The 12,117-nt window shown below is 48.8% G+C and overlaps 1 protein-coding gene across 3 annotated transcripts in view; it reads right to left on the bottom strand.

Annotated features, from left to right (window-relative positions):
• Positions 1-9,795, bottom strand: part of SEMA5B (semaphorin 5B) — a 123,019-nt gene extending 113,224 nt beyond the window's left edge. For 2 of the 3 annotated variants that reach the window (XM_023520500.1, XM_023520522.1), the window contains exon 1: positions 9,556-9,672. The gene's annotated coding sequence lies outside the window, so the exon portion shown is untranslated. Of the gene's footprint in view, positions 1-9,555 lie in introns of all 3 variants that reach the window. The other variant, XM_023520555.1, reaches the window with a different exon arrangement.
• Positions 9,796-12,117: the final 2,322 nt, after the last annotated feature.

Raw genomic sequence — 12,117 nt, 5'->3', positions numbered from 1 at the left:
TGCCAGGTCGATCATTTGTCTCAGGGCAGGAGGGCCCCAACAGCATCTCAGGCAGCAGGACTGCCAGCCAGGGCTGCTTCACTAGAACTCATCTGGATGGGAAGATGCTCATTCTAAAAAAATCTAGCTTCCTGTATTTTCCACTGCAAAGTCTCCTGGTTCTCCCAGGCTGACAAGCTATGTTCTCTTCTATAGGAGGTTCTGCTTCTTCTGCAGTCAGCCAACATGACCTCCAGTATTCTCGCCTTCTCTAAACAGACGGGCTGCTTTCACCAGACCTTTTGTAACTGGGTTTCCCAACCTCCTCATGATGCTAGATGCCCTCCATGGAACACACTTGAGTTGGTCAGGGTATCTCTAAAATCCACATCCAGAAATGAGGACAGAATGACCAGGGAGAACGTAATCTGGATCCTGCCCTTCTCTTAGTGGCATATAAAATGATGTTGTCATGAGCATCCCCCTTCACCCTGTCAGCTCCTCTGAAGCCTGCACACAGTTAAACCCCTCAGATCTTTTTTCTCGGGATCTGTAGCCAAATCAAGTCTGCCCCACCTCCACTCCCTTATGAACTTGAGTAATTAATTTCTGCAATCTAAATGTGACTTTCCATCTGCCCCTGTTAAATTTCATCTTGTTGGTTTAAACTCAGCATTCCAGTCTGTTGAGATCATTTTGAATATTTATTCTGTCTTTTGTAGGAGCTGCCCATCACAGCCTTGTCATCAGCAAATTTGATAAGCTCGCTTACTCTAGTTTCATCCAAGTCATGGATGAAAATGTGAAGCTTCATTTTTCAGAATCTCACCTGCCACAAGTCCTCTTCTCCTTTGGAATCCCTAATCATATGATCATAATTCCCCAAATCAGACTTCCTACAGTCTGGGGAAGGTCTCTGGGCATGTCATTTCTTTCTTTGGCCGTTATTAATGCCAAGCTGACGTGGTGTCTTTCATCTGAGAGCTGACACTTCACCATCTAGTTCTTGGTCGCGGTCGGAATCAAATCAGGACAATTTGGTTGCTATTTCTTTACCTTCTGGGCAATGACTATGTTACAGAAAAAAGGATGCAAAAATGTATCCAATCCTCCACTTTATACAGTATTTGATATCCAACAAAAGTCAGGCTGCCTATCCCCCCATCATTACTATAGCATGCCTTCCTGGCAGCTTTATATTCCAGACTGGGAATGTAGCATCCAAATTCTTCCGACTGGGTGGAGAAGCTGTCATGGGGATATGTCATAACTTGGACCTGCTTAGCTGCAAGGCATGCTGGGATCTTGGCAGCTGGTCAGTGAAGAGGCAAGAAATGCTTTCTGGGGTGGGATCCCTGGAGAAAGAGGTGAGGACAGATTCAAGGATGTGGAAAGGAAAAGAGGGCCTTAATGAATAGCATCCCCATTCTTCTGCCATTCATATGTAAGAAGTGCCCTTCTTCAGTGGGAGAAAGGCACAGTACATGTCCATGGCATGCTGATGGAGCATTTGTGAACAACTTGTTGACACCATGAGCCAAAGATGGAGAAAGGTACATGAAGTAGTTAAGTGTGTAGACTCTGAAGCCAGACAGTCTAGATTTACATTCCAGCTCTACTACTTATTAGCTGTTTGACCTTGGTCAAATTGTTTTTCTCTCTCTCTCAAGGTTTCAGTTTCCTCATGTGCAAAGTGGAGACAAAAATAATACATGCACATAAAGCACATGAGGATTAAAAGAGATAATGCATGTACAAAGTTTGGCAGAGTGTCTGGTACATAGTAACAGCTCAATAAATAATAGCTGTTATTATGGAACGACGGCTTGAAGGCTCTGAGTGCTGATAGTTCCAAGGCTGGAGGTATTAAGAGGAAAAGGCTAAGAGGTGAAAGGAGAAATTAAACATGCAGGGGGTTAGCAGCAGCAGAGTACCTGAAGGGCGAAGCAGCAATTTGTGGAACTGACCTGAAGGTGGAGCCTAGGCACAAAGCTACGTCAAGGATTCCGACTTTTAGTGTCAGGGAGGGCAAAACAGACAGTTTGAAACCTCAGAAGAGTTCAGTGAAAATGATTTGCCTTTTCAGTTCTAAAAACAAATTTTTTTTTTATTGCTATAGGACGTCAGTCAAAAATTGTCTAAACAGTCCTTGTGAAAAAGAAGCAGTAATATTCCACCGCTAGAAATCTGTTCCGAGGAAATAATCATCAATAGGCACAAAGATTTATATACAAAGATGTTCACTGCATCGTTATTTATAGTAGTAAAAATGATTTACAACCTAGATGTCCAACCCACAAGGGATTCATTAAATAAATTATGGCACATCCATATGATGGAATACCAGGCAGCCACTAAAAAGCCCATTTTAGAAAAATACTTAAGACCTGGAGAAATTATTACAATATGTTATTAAATGGAAAAGACCGATTACAAAAGAGCACAGACAATATAATCACAATTTTGTTGCATATATATCTAGAAGGAAATATGCAAAAATGTTGAACGAGTGTGTATTACTTTTATACATACTTTTTAAGACAAAAGGACCACAAAGAAGTTACACTAGAAAGAAGCTCCCACAATCAGCTTACAACAGAAAGCCATTAAATCTGGAACACAGAAACACAAACAGTAGCTATGATCTGAATGTCAGGAGCTATGGCTGGTACCTACCGAAAGGACCTGGCTGTTTGGAAGGGCTGAGAGTGAAGAGATTCTACATGCCATTGGCGTGAGGCCAGGTGGAGCCTGGGAAAACTTCAGATCAGTGGCTTTCAACCATGCTGCGTATTAGAAGCTGAAAAAATACCAAGGCCCAGGTTCACCCTCAGGGATTCTGACTTCATTAAGGTCTAAGATGGGTCTGGTCATCTACATTTTTTCAAAGCTCTTTGGGTGATTCTAATAGGAACCAGTGAATTAGTATTGAGCTAGACCAAGTTACTGTTATATGTATATAGAGGACACTTGAGTCTTGCTCTCTAGACTGAGTCCAGCATGTGAAGGGAGAGTCATTCTGGAAGGCAAAGAGAAGCTGAAAGGGAGCAGGTGGCTCCAAGGCACTTGGTCTATACAGAAAAATGACCCTGGGGGACATTCATAGAAGTGCTCCTTATAGCTGGCCTATTTGGGGGCTTTTGCCACAAGGACACTGCTCTCCACTTAGACGCGTGATTGGGCCAGCTGACTTCATGAACTGCAAGTGCAGGTGGCTCAACAACAAGGGGAAGGGAAGGAAACCAGGATCCTGGGAAACCTAAAGGCACCCGACTCTGCAGAAGCCCAAGCTAGTGGTATTTTCCTCTTCTGTTCTGCTTTTGTGCAGAAACACACGCTGGCCAACAGAGCCATGCATGAACCTTAAAGGCGATCTGCTTTGGATGGATGAGGCCACTCAGAGGACTCCTAGTTTCCTCCAGGGGCCTGGTGAGAGGGAGAAGTAGAGGGAATAGGCCAGCTAGAAACAAAAGTTTGTATTAAAAGATAAGATCTCCCCCAGTCTCTTACTACAGGTGTAGAGTTACTCAAGGCATCAAAACAAGGGAAAGAAAAGGCCTGAGTTAGGTGCTTTACACACGGGATCCATCCGTCCCTGAATAATTAAGAGCCAACTGCAGCTCTTTTGTACTCCTTAAAGTGGGGCTCCTGGGTGGCCTTTGTAACAATAACCAGGGCAGTATAGAGAGAGTTTTGGCTCAGGTGGACCAGTGGGGTTGGCAAGTAGGGATGGATCTAAATTGCTGCCCCACCAGCCATTTCCTGGAATTTTCTCCCTAGGGGCAACCTCACATCGAGTCTGGCAGAACAGAGTTGCAGATAATCCAAACTGCTAGATGATCAAACCATCACACAGCTTTGCATCTACGTTTATACATGGATGTATGTGAGTATATTTACATACACGTACATATATATAGCAATATACAGCAGATTTACCTTCCAAATGATGCTTGGCTCAGGCAGAGGCTAAAGGGAGGAGGACGTGACTGGCAATCAGGTAGGTTAGCAACAGTGGGGCTAGATGATAGCGTGAAACTAGCCTGAGACTAAATAGCCCCCACAAATAGTACACACACAAAAAGGGAATAAGCCACTCCTGGAAAATCAAGAAATGGCTGTGATCTCCATTCGAAACCACTGACCTCAAAAGCCAGAAAGGGCCTTCAGGTTCATCTGACACCTCGTTTTCACAGATGGGGAGTCTGGATTTGGCAGAAGCGCTCCAGTGCGGAAAGCTCCCTCAGCTATAACCTAGCCTCCTTCTTGGGGAATTTAAACCTATCTCCTCTAATTTGATCTCAGAGGACTGGCAGAACAGATGGCCGCCAGCCATCTTCCAGTACCAACCCTTCCTATCACAGAAGAGGCCAGCCAGAGATATTCTTGGTTCAAATGTAAAGATATTCTGATAATACTGACAAGGCTTCAAATTCAAACATGTTACAGGTGCAAGTCTGATTAAGTCATCCTTAATAAACGCAGATCAGTGAGGGCAGGGCGGGACTCAACACACATAGTATTGCCTTTAAAGCTTTCATTTGCTCAGGGAAAAGCCCAATGAAATCTTTGTCCTCCTGTTTCAAGTCAGAGAATGGAGGAGGATGAGCAGCCCAATTGTCAAGAAATGTACTCAAGGTCAAACTCTCCCAAGCCCAGTCTCTATCTCAATGGTCCCTCCTCCGGCTTTCTCCACTGTGCCCAGCAGGAAATTAGATAGGAAAACTTTTTTTTTTCCCCCACTCCAAAGCTACCAAGTGTAGCATTTTCTCACTGACAAGCCCCTAACTAATGTCGGAATTAAAAAGTTTTCATCTCTAATGTGCACTAAAGCAAAAGAAAGAGAAAGTGACACATAACATTCATACCCCCACCTTCCTTCTTGGAACTCTGCTCCTAGCTAGAACTTTTCCCTGCCACTTTCTAGCATTCAAGTCTGTTATAAGGGGGATTTCTTCAGAAAGAAAGTCTTAGAGGGGATTCTTCTATCAGAGACAGAGAATGGCTTACACAGAGATCTCCTTCCACCTCACTCATCAAGGAGCATCTCCTCAGCTGAAGCAGATGTCACCAAACCAAAAGTCAGGGAGAAGGAAGTTCACAAAAGAATAGCACTATGCTAGGGAAATCCAGGTGTTGCCCGTACATGCTATAAAAAAAAAAAAATGCTCATTCAGTCAATTCAATGCAATTCCATTAATCAAGACACTAGCTTTGGCCTCTTATTATGCATTTAAGACTAAATTAGTTAGGTTTAACATAAATTTAAGACCAACTTAGTGATGCCTAAACTCAAATGCAAAGATCCATATGTGAAGAAACCCCATTCATTAGAGGTAACTATTTCCAACACACCATATACACACAAAGTCATCGGCTGACAAAGATAGGCTAGTAATCAAGAACTGGATGAGGCAAGGGATGGACCCAGGACCCACTGGGGTTCAGACCCTGAAGTATAAGCAACCAACACTCCCTCCCAATAGTTCTCATCCCCAGATTTCCAGGCACCTGTCTTTTCTTCTGTCCACATTGCAGGTATAAGGCAGGTGTTTAACCTCACTTGATGAGCGAGGCATCTGAGGCATGGGGAGGGGACTTGGAATAAGAATAACTAGCCCTCTCAGCCCTCCCCTCAACCCCTAGCCCAAGTCCTTTGGACAACTCCACATAAGCTATCAGGTCACCCAGACAAACCCACAGGAAACAAAAGCAACAACAACAACATGACAGTAAATTCTACCACGGAAGTTGAGGCAATGCTAGTAATTGTGTTCTCCCAGTCATGCTGATTCACCTACATCCAGGGAGATCAGAGACATGTCTTGCCTACTGTTGTATCCATAGCTTCTAGCACAGCCCCTGGCACATGGCAGGTCCTCAGTAAATGATGAACATGTGCGTTTACTACCACTGTTGATCTTATTTATTACCTTGCACTCAGGCAATAACAAAGCCAACACTTGAGGACCTCAGGGAACATCCGACTGCTGGGAATATGGATGGTAGGGCACCATAGGTCATCTGGGAGTCTTTTAAGACAGTGTGACAATGTAACAAGCACTTCTAATTTCAAATCTTGTCTTTGGCCCTCTGTGTCCATTCTATCACCTCAGTCCTCAATGAAAGTAGTGATTTGGTTGATTGTATGGTAGTGACCTGAGTTGCTATCTTGTTGCCTTTCCCTGTGGGATATAGGAGGGTGACCAAGATTACGAACAGGAGTGTCATGATCATTGTTGAAAATGCTGGGCCTGACAGCATTTTATTCTCAAGTATACAAGATTCCATCCACTAGCCTTCAGCCTTGCCATGTTGCTCCTCCATCAGTGTCTGCTGTCCCTCTGCACTCTTGCTGGGGCTGCCCCTCCCCTTTTTAGACTCACACTTGGGGCTCAGGACTTTCTGTATATTCCTTGGGATCTCCAAACACCCTATGTGAGCTTTTAGTCTTTTCTCATCCAACTCTTGCACAAGGCTTTACTATATTAGAGGAAGCAAAAAGCCATGATTGAACTTTTCCTTTAAAAAAATAAAATAAAATTGGCTTATACACACTGGGTTCTGGGAGTGGAGGTGGTGGGAGAAGGGGCAGGAGACCAGAATGCCAGTCCATGCTCTGCATCTGGAATCTTGTATCAGCTAACATGCGATGCTAGATTTCTGTAAGACAAGATGGTTCACTGACCTCAAGGAACTCATCAACTCACAGAAGAATCCTAGTGTGCCCTGAGAGTGACAATGAGCTGGGGATCTACCAGGTCAGAGGTAGAATCAGCCTGTGGGGTATTCTAACCAATCCTCAAAGTACAGGGAGACATGATAATATGCATACACAAAAGAAATGAGATCACTTCCTAGAATTGTAATTTCTTAATCAGTAGATATAGGGAGTCGGACTGCTCAAGGGCTGCACATTGGTTTTGCTTGGACCATTTTATCTGGCCAGTTTGACTTTGAATACTCAATTGTCCCCAGCCTGGCCACTCTAATTGCCTGATCAGCACATCGTCACCTGCCTGCCCTCTGAAGGCAATTTGAGTTTGCGACTCCTTTGACATGACAATCTCCAAGCCCTCTTCCAACTCCGAACCTCAATAAGAAGTAACTAACAGAGGAGCTTTCAAACAAGCCAGGAAGGGTACCCCAAAACAGAAAAGCTTCTGTGATTCCGCCAATCTAACTGAGAGGTGGCAATCCACAGAGCCAGGCCAGACCTCTTGGCTTCTCTGCCCTTCTGTTCTGGCAGCCCCTCTCTGTCCTTCCCTTTTCCTGTTCTACCCTCTCTATACAGACAGCTGGTGGGGAAGGGGGCAGAATCAACAAGCCTAGCTCTCCGTCCCACCTGAGTCATCAAGCTTTCTTTACTCAGTCCTCTCCTAAGCCCTAGGTCACCATTTGACATCAAGCCCTTGCTGCCTTGTACTGCCTGTGCATTTTTCTGTTCATGTTCTCCCTCCCCATACCCACAAGCTGGTGAATTTAGCAGCCTCTCTGGGCATGGTCTCAGCCCTGTATCTACCCGCACCTAGGATGGTACATTGCGCTTACGAAATATTTGATGTCCGCAGTGAAGATAATGCTGGCTATTGTCAGCGATGGAGGAGGAAGGCTCTGGCATGACTCCTTGGAAAGAGAATAGAAGATCTGCCATCCCTTCCTGAACTGATGGTGGTAGCTGTTGCTTTGCAGAAAGAATTGCCTACCCCCACACATACATACACCTTTCCCAACCTGGCATAACCAGACGCAGCCCTTCTTCCTGAGTGGTCCCCCAAAACAGTCCTTCCTGCCCTATGCCTGACAGAGTGGCAAACTCCCCCTTTCTCTTTGATATTTTATCTCCTTCCTCCTCCATTGGGTACTGGAGGTTTTTTCCAAGCTCCTTCTTAATCTGTCCCCCTTTTCCTGGTGAGATACAGTTCTCAGGCTCAAGTTCTTCTCTGCCCCTTCCTCAAGGTCATCTATCCTGGTTCAGAAAATGCGAGAGGCCACTTTTGAATATTAAGAAGAAATGGTGGGGATGAGGTGGGGTGGTGAAGAAAAGGAATGGAAAAGAATAGCCTAAAAGATGAGGGAAAGTGGGGGAGGAGAGGGACTGGAAGGCGGTCCTGTAGAGCGCTGGAGAGAGGAGCCTTTGCCTAAGGAGCAAAATGAGGCCCGTGTGTGTGTGTGTGTGTGTGTGTGTGTGTGTGTGTGTGTGTGTGTCTGGCGGGGTAGTGGGGAGGTGATCCCTGAGAAATGTAGGAGATTGGATTCTCTAGGGGCTGAAGGAAAAATATGCTGGGTGGGGCCAGAGACGGTAGGTCGTGTTGGGGTCTAGACACAGGCGAGCTTCCAACCCCCAATCCCAGTTGTGTTGGCTTGACCAGAGGGCCGGAAAGGAGCACATCCCGAGGGCGGGCAGCCCCTCCCCGCTCCCGCCGCTCTGTTCCCACCACCGAAAGCCCAGAGAGGATCGCGGGGTGGGGCACAGTCCAGCGATTATCTCTTCTATTCAAACTGCGGTACCACCGCAGCCGGGCGGGGCCAGGCGAGCGGAACGACCCAAGGACGGTGTACCGGGGGATGAGGAGGAGGCACGAAAGGCGCTTCAGGTGGCTCCTCTTCGTAGTTTAAAGTTTGAGGAAGGCGAAGGAGCCGACTCCATCCTCCCTCTGCCGCCGCCCCGCGGCTCAGCTCGGCCGGGTCGCCTCCGCCTCGACCTCTTTCTTGGCGGGTCCAGCGCCCTTTTCCCTCTGGGCTCCCGTCGCGCTCGGGTCCCAGGATCCCTTCTCCGGTCTCCATCCCTCCCTGTTCCCGCGCGCGCCCCGCTCCCCCCCTACGAGCTGGATCTCCTGCACGACGTGAGCGGAAAGTGAATAGGCAGCCCCAACCACAAAGACAAATTACCATGAGAAAAATAAATCAGGAAATCGCCGTTCGCGTCCCGATTCCCGCCGCCGCACCCCTCTCCACCCGCCGAGACCTGAACGCGGGGCTCCCGCGCCGCTGCGCCTGGGGCCTGGCAGGGCAGAGTTTGGGCTCCGCAGGGCCCTGGCAGGGCAGGGGGTCAGTGATGAATCTGGGCAGCGGTGGAACCGGGACGTCCCCGACCGAGAGATTTCACACTCCGCGCGGGCCATGCGTTCCCACGCGCCTCGCCACCCGCACTCCCCCTCCACGGGGTTCACTCGCGGGCCCTCTGAGCCTCCATCTCGGCGTCTCCGCCCTAAGCTCTCCCAGCCTTTCATTCGACTGTCCCTTCCTCCAGGCCAGGGCTCCGGGTCCCCATCCGGGCTGCAGCCCAGACGCGCAGACCACCCCGCCGGACAAAGGCCCCGCGCAGCCGGACCCGGAGCGAACGGGAGACGGGAAAGCGGTAGCGCCGAAGATGCCCGAGCCGAGGTGGCAGCGGGCGGCGGAAGCCCGAGGACCTCCTCGCCTCCCGCCCGCAGCCTCCACTACCTGGTTCCAACTTGCCCGAGCCCTCAGACCCCTACGCGTCTCCAATCCCTCTGCCCATCGAGTTGCTGAAGTTTGCAACTTGCAGTCCCAGCCCGCGCAGGGGAAGCGCCCGAGGCTCCCGGGACTCACCTCCGGGCTGCAGGTGCCCAGTTCCCGGTGACTCCCGGTTCCCAGAGCGGCGGAAGCGAACCAGGAGGGCTGGCGGCGGGTCTGTGAATGGGGCGGCCGCGCAGGAAAGGTCCCCGGCCCTCGGCCCCGCACTCCCGTGCAGTCCCGACCCGGGCCCGCGTCCGCCACGCTCGGGTTCCTCCCGCAGCCGCTGGACGCGCGGCCGACCCGCCGGGCTCCGCGGAGCTGGGCTCTGGCAGCAGTCCCCGCGCTCCAACTAGCTCCCGACCCTGCGCGCGGGTGAGAGCCGGGAGGAGGAGACCTGAGGAGCTGGAGGGAGGGAGGGAGGGAGAGGCGGTGGGGGAGGAGTTGAGAGCCTGGGGAGAGAAGGAGGGGAGCGGGAGCGAAAAGGAGGAGGGGGTGGTGGGGACCTGCCGCTGCGGGCGCTTCACCCGCCAGCCCAGAAGCGCGCGCAAGAGCGCGAGGGGGCGCCCTGCACCTCTATGTCTCCAGCTCCGCCAGACTCCCGCCGGGTGCTGCCATGTGTGTGTTACCCAGAGGGTGGACAGAAGTCCCGCTCTGCAATCGGCTTTCGAGCGGCGGGACCACGGGCACTTGTTACTTTTTGCCACATCCTGCCTTGCCGTCCTCAGTAACCCCGTCTCGAACCTGACTTCCTCCTGGAGTCAGCGCACCCGAACCGTGCCCACCAAACCCTTGCGGCCTGAAGAAATTCTCCCTTCCACCCGGCTGCCAAATCCCCCAGCCCTGTTAGCTAGGGAAAATCTTCATGCCCGTGGGTTTGAAGCGGGAAAGAACTGCGAACAGCACAGGAGAAACCCGGCAAAACTGCAGTTGAAGGGAGTGGGAAGAGGCTGCTGGGCCAGACTGGAAAACCAGAATGGGCTGGATTAAGGTTAACTTTACAAGCCGCGCGACCTTGAGTGAACCTCCCCAAGCCTCAGTTTCTTCAGCTGTAAACTAAGGTTGGTAATACCCTACAGAACGATTTGAAGACTAAGTAGGGGCTACAGTCAGTAAAATAATAACAGGAACATTGGGAGGGCGTCCAAGAGATTAATGATCCAGGGAGACAGTGAGACCTCTGAGCTGAGGAGGGAAGCTTAGCGAGATCACACCGAGCAAGGCTGCCTGTTGACAAGTTTAATATCTAGTGTTTCTGGTGGGAAGAAAGCGGAGGGAAAGACAGAGGGGACAAGCTTCAAATCCTATGTGCCCGGGCTGAGAAAGGGATAGGAAGGGAGCCCTCTGCTGAACAAAACAGGGTATTTAAAGTAAAAAAAGATGACCTAAGAAAACGAAAGAGTGAAGAAAGAGGACCTAAAAAATTAAGCCCCAAGAAGTGTGATTTTAAGAAATAACCAAAAAGAACTATGAAATAAAAATAGGTAAGTTGGAAGAAGGAAAACATTAAAAGGCTCTCTAAAGTGTGCCAGAAATTGAAGATTTCGAGTGAAGCATTTTACACAACAAAATTCTGGGTAAAGGAAATTCCAGATAAAGCAGAGGAATAGACACAGTAAAAGCCCCAGAGAAGCACCCTCCATCCCTCCCCCCGCCACCCACACACACCCCTCTGGACCAAAATGAGAAGCAGTTTGACCAGGATGATGATGATGATGATGATGATGATGTTGATGCGAGGGGGAGAATCTAAAAAGGGAGTTTATGAGATGCTCTAAAAAGGAAAACAGTGCACAATTTCAGAAACAAAGACTTTCTAGGGCAACAGAAATGCTGAAACTCATAATGTGCAGAATGGAGAGGAACCTGCAAACGTGAGACACACTCTGGATCATAAGAGAGAGATGTAGAGAAGAAAAAAAGAAGAAAACGGGGCATCGGAGCATACCAGTCTGGTAGCCGATTCGTTTACTCAGGGATAGAAATCCAGTTGGAAGAGAGAATGCAAGGCATCGAGTCCAGACCTATCATTTTACTGACAAAGACAATGAGATCTAGAGAAAGGAAGCAATTCCAGAGTCCCAGGCCAGGATGGGGACAAGTCTCCTGATCCCCAGTATGGGACCTTTCCATTGCTGTGAGTACTGCCTCCCCCACCCTCATCCTCTATAGAACCACAGAAACTGTTTTGTCATTGCAAAAATATAAATGTGTGCAATTATATAGACACCTTTTAATTAATACAAAAACATGAAAGGAGAATTTCCCATTTGTCTGGCTGGGAGCATAAACAAAATGCCTTCTGAGTGGTTCTGTCAGCAGCAACTCTCTTGAAAGGCAATAAAAATCTGCTCCATCCTTCACCATATTCTCTCATCTTCCCTCTCTTTCCCATCATGTTTTGATGGTTTTATCTTTCCTCTCTTCTCACTATCATTTCATGCCCCTCTTGGCTCTCTTTCTCCACATTATGAATGAGGAAGAAGGCTTGATGCAGGAAGAGAAGAGAGGAGACCCCAGTCTGGGGACACAGGCCAGGAAGACTTCCTTTTCAGGGGACGCAGGAGTCAAGAACAGGAGACACGCAAGGAGACACAGACAGAGGAGCAAAGCTGCTTGGGATGCTGGGCTAATTAATCCTAATTGCATCCCACAGTA

The sequence above is a fragment of the Pteropus vampyrus genome, unplaced genomic scaffold, assembly GCF_000151845.1.
Source record: "Pteropus vampyrus isolate Shadow unplaced genomic scaffold, Pvam_2.0 Scaffold1, whole genome shotgun sequence".
Taxonomy (NCBI): Eukaryota; Metazoa; Chordata; class Mammalia; order Chiroptera; family Pteropodidae; genus Pteropus; species Pteropus vampyrus.
The sequence above is the reverse complement of the archived record's forward strand: the minus strand, read 5'-3'. Positions and strand labels throughout refer to the sequence as shown.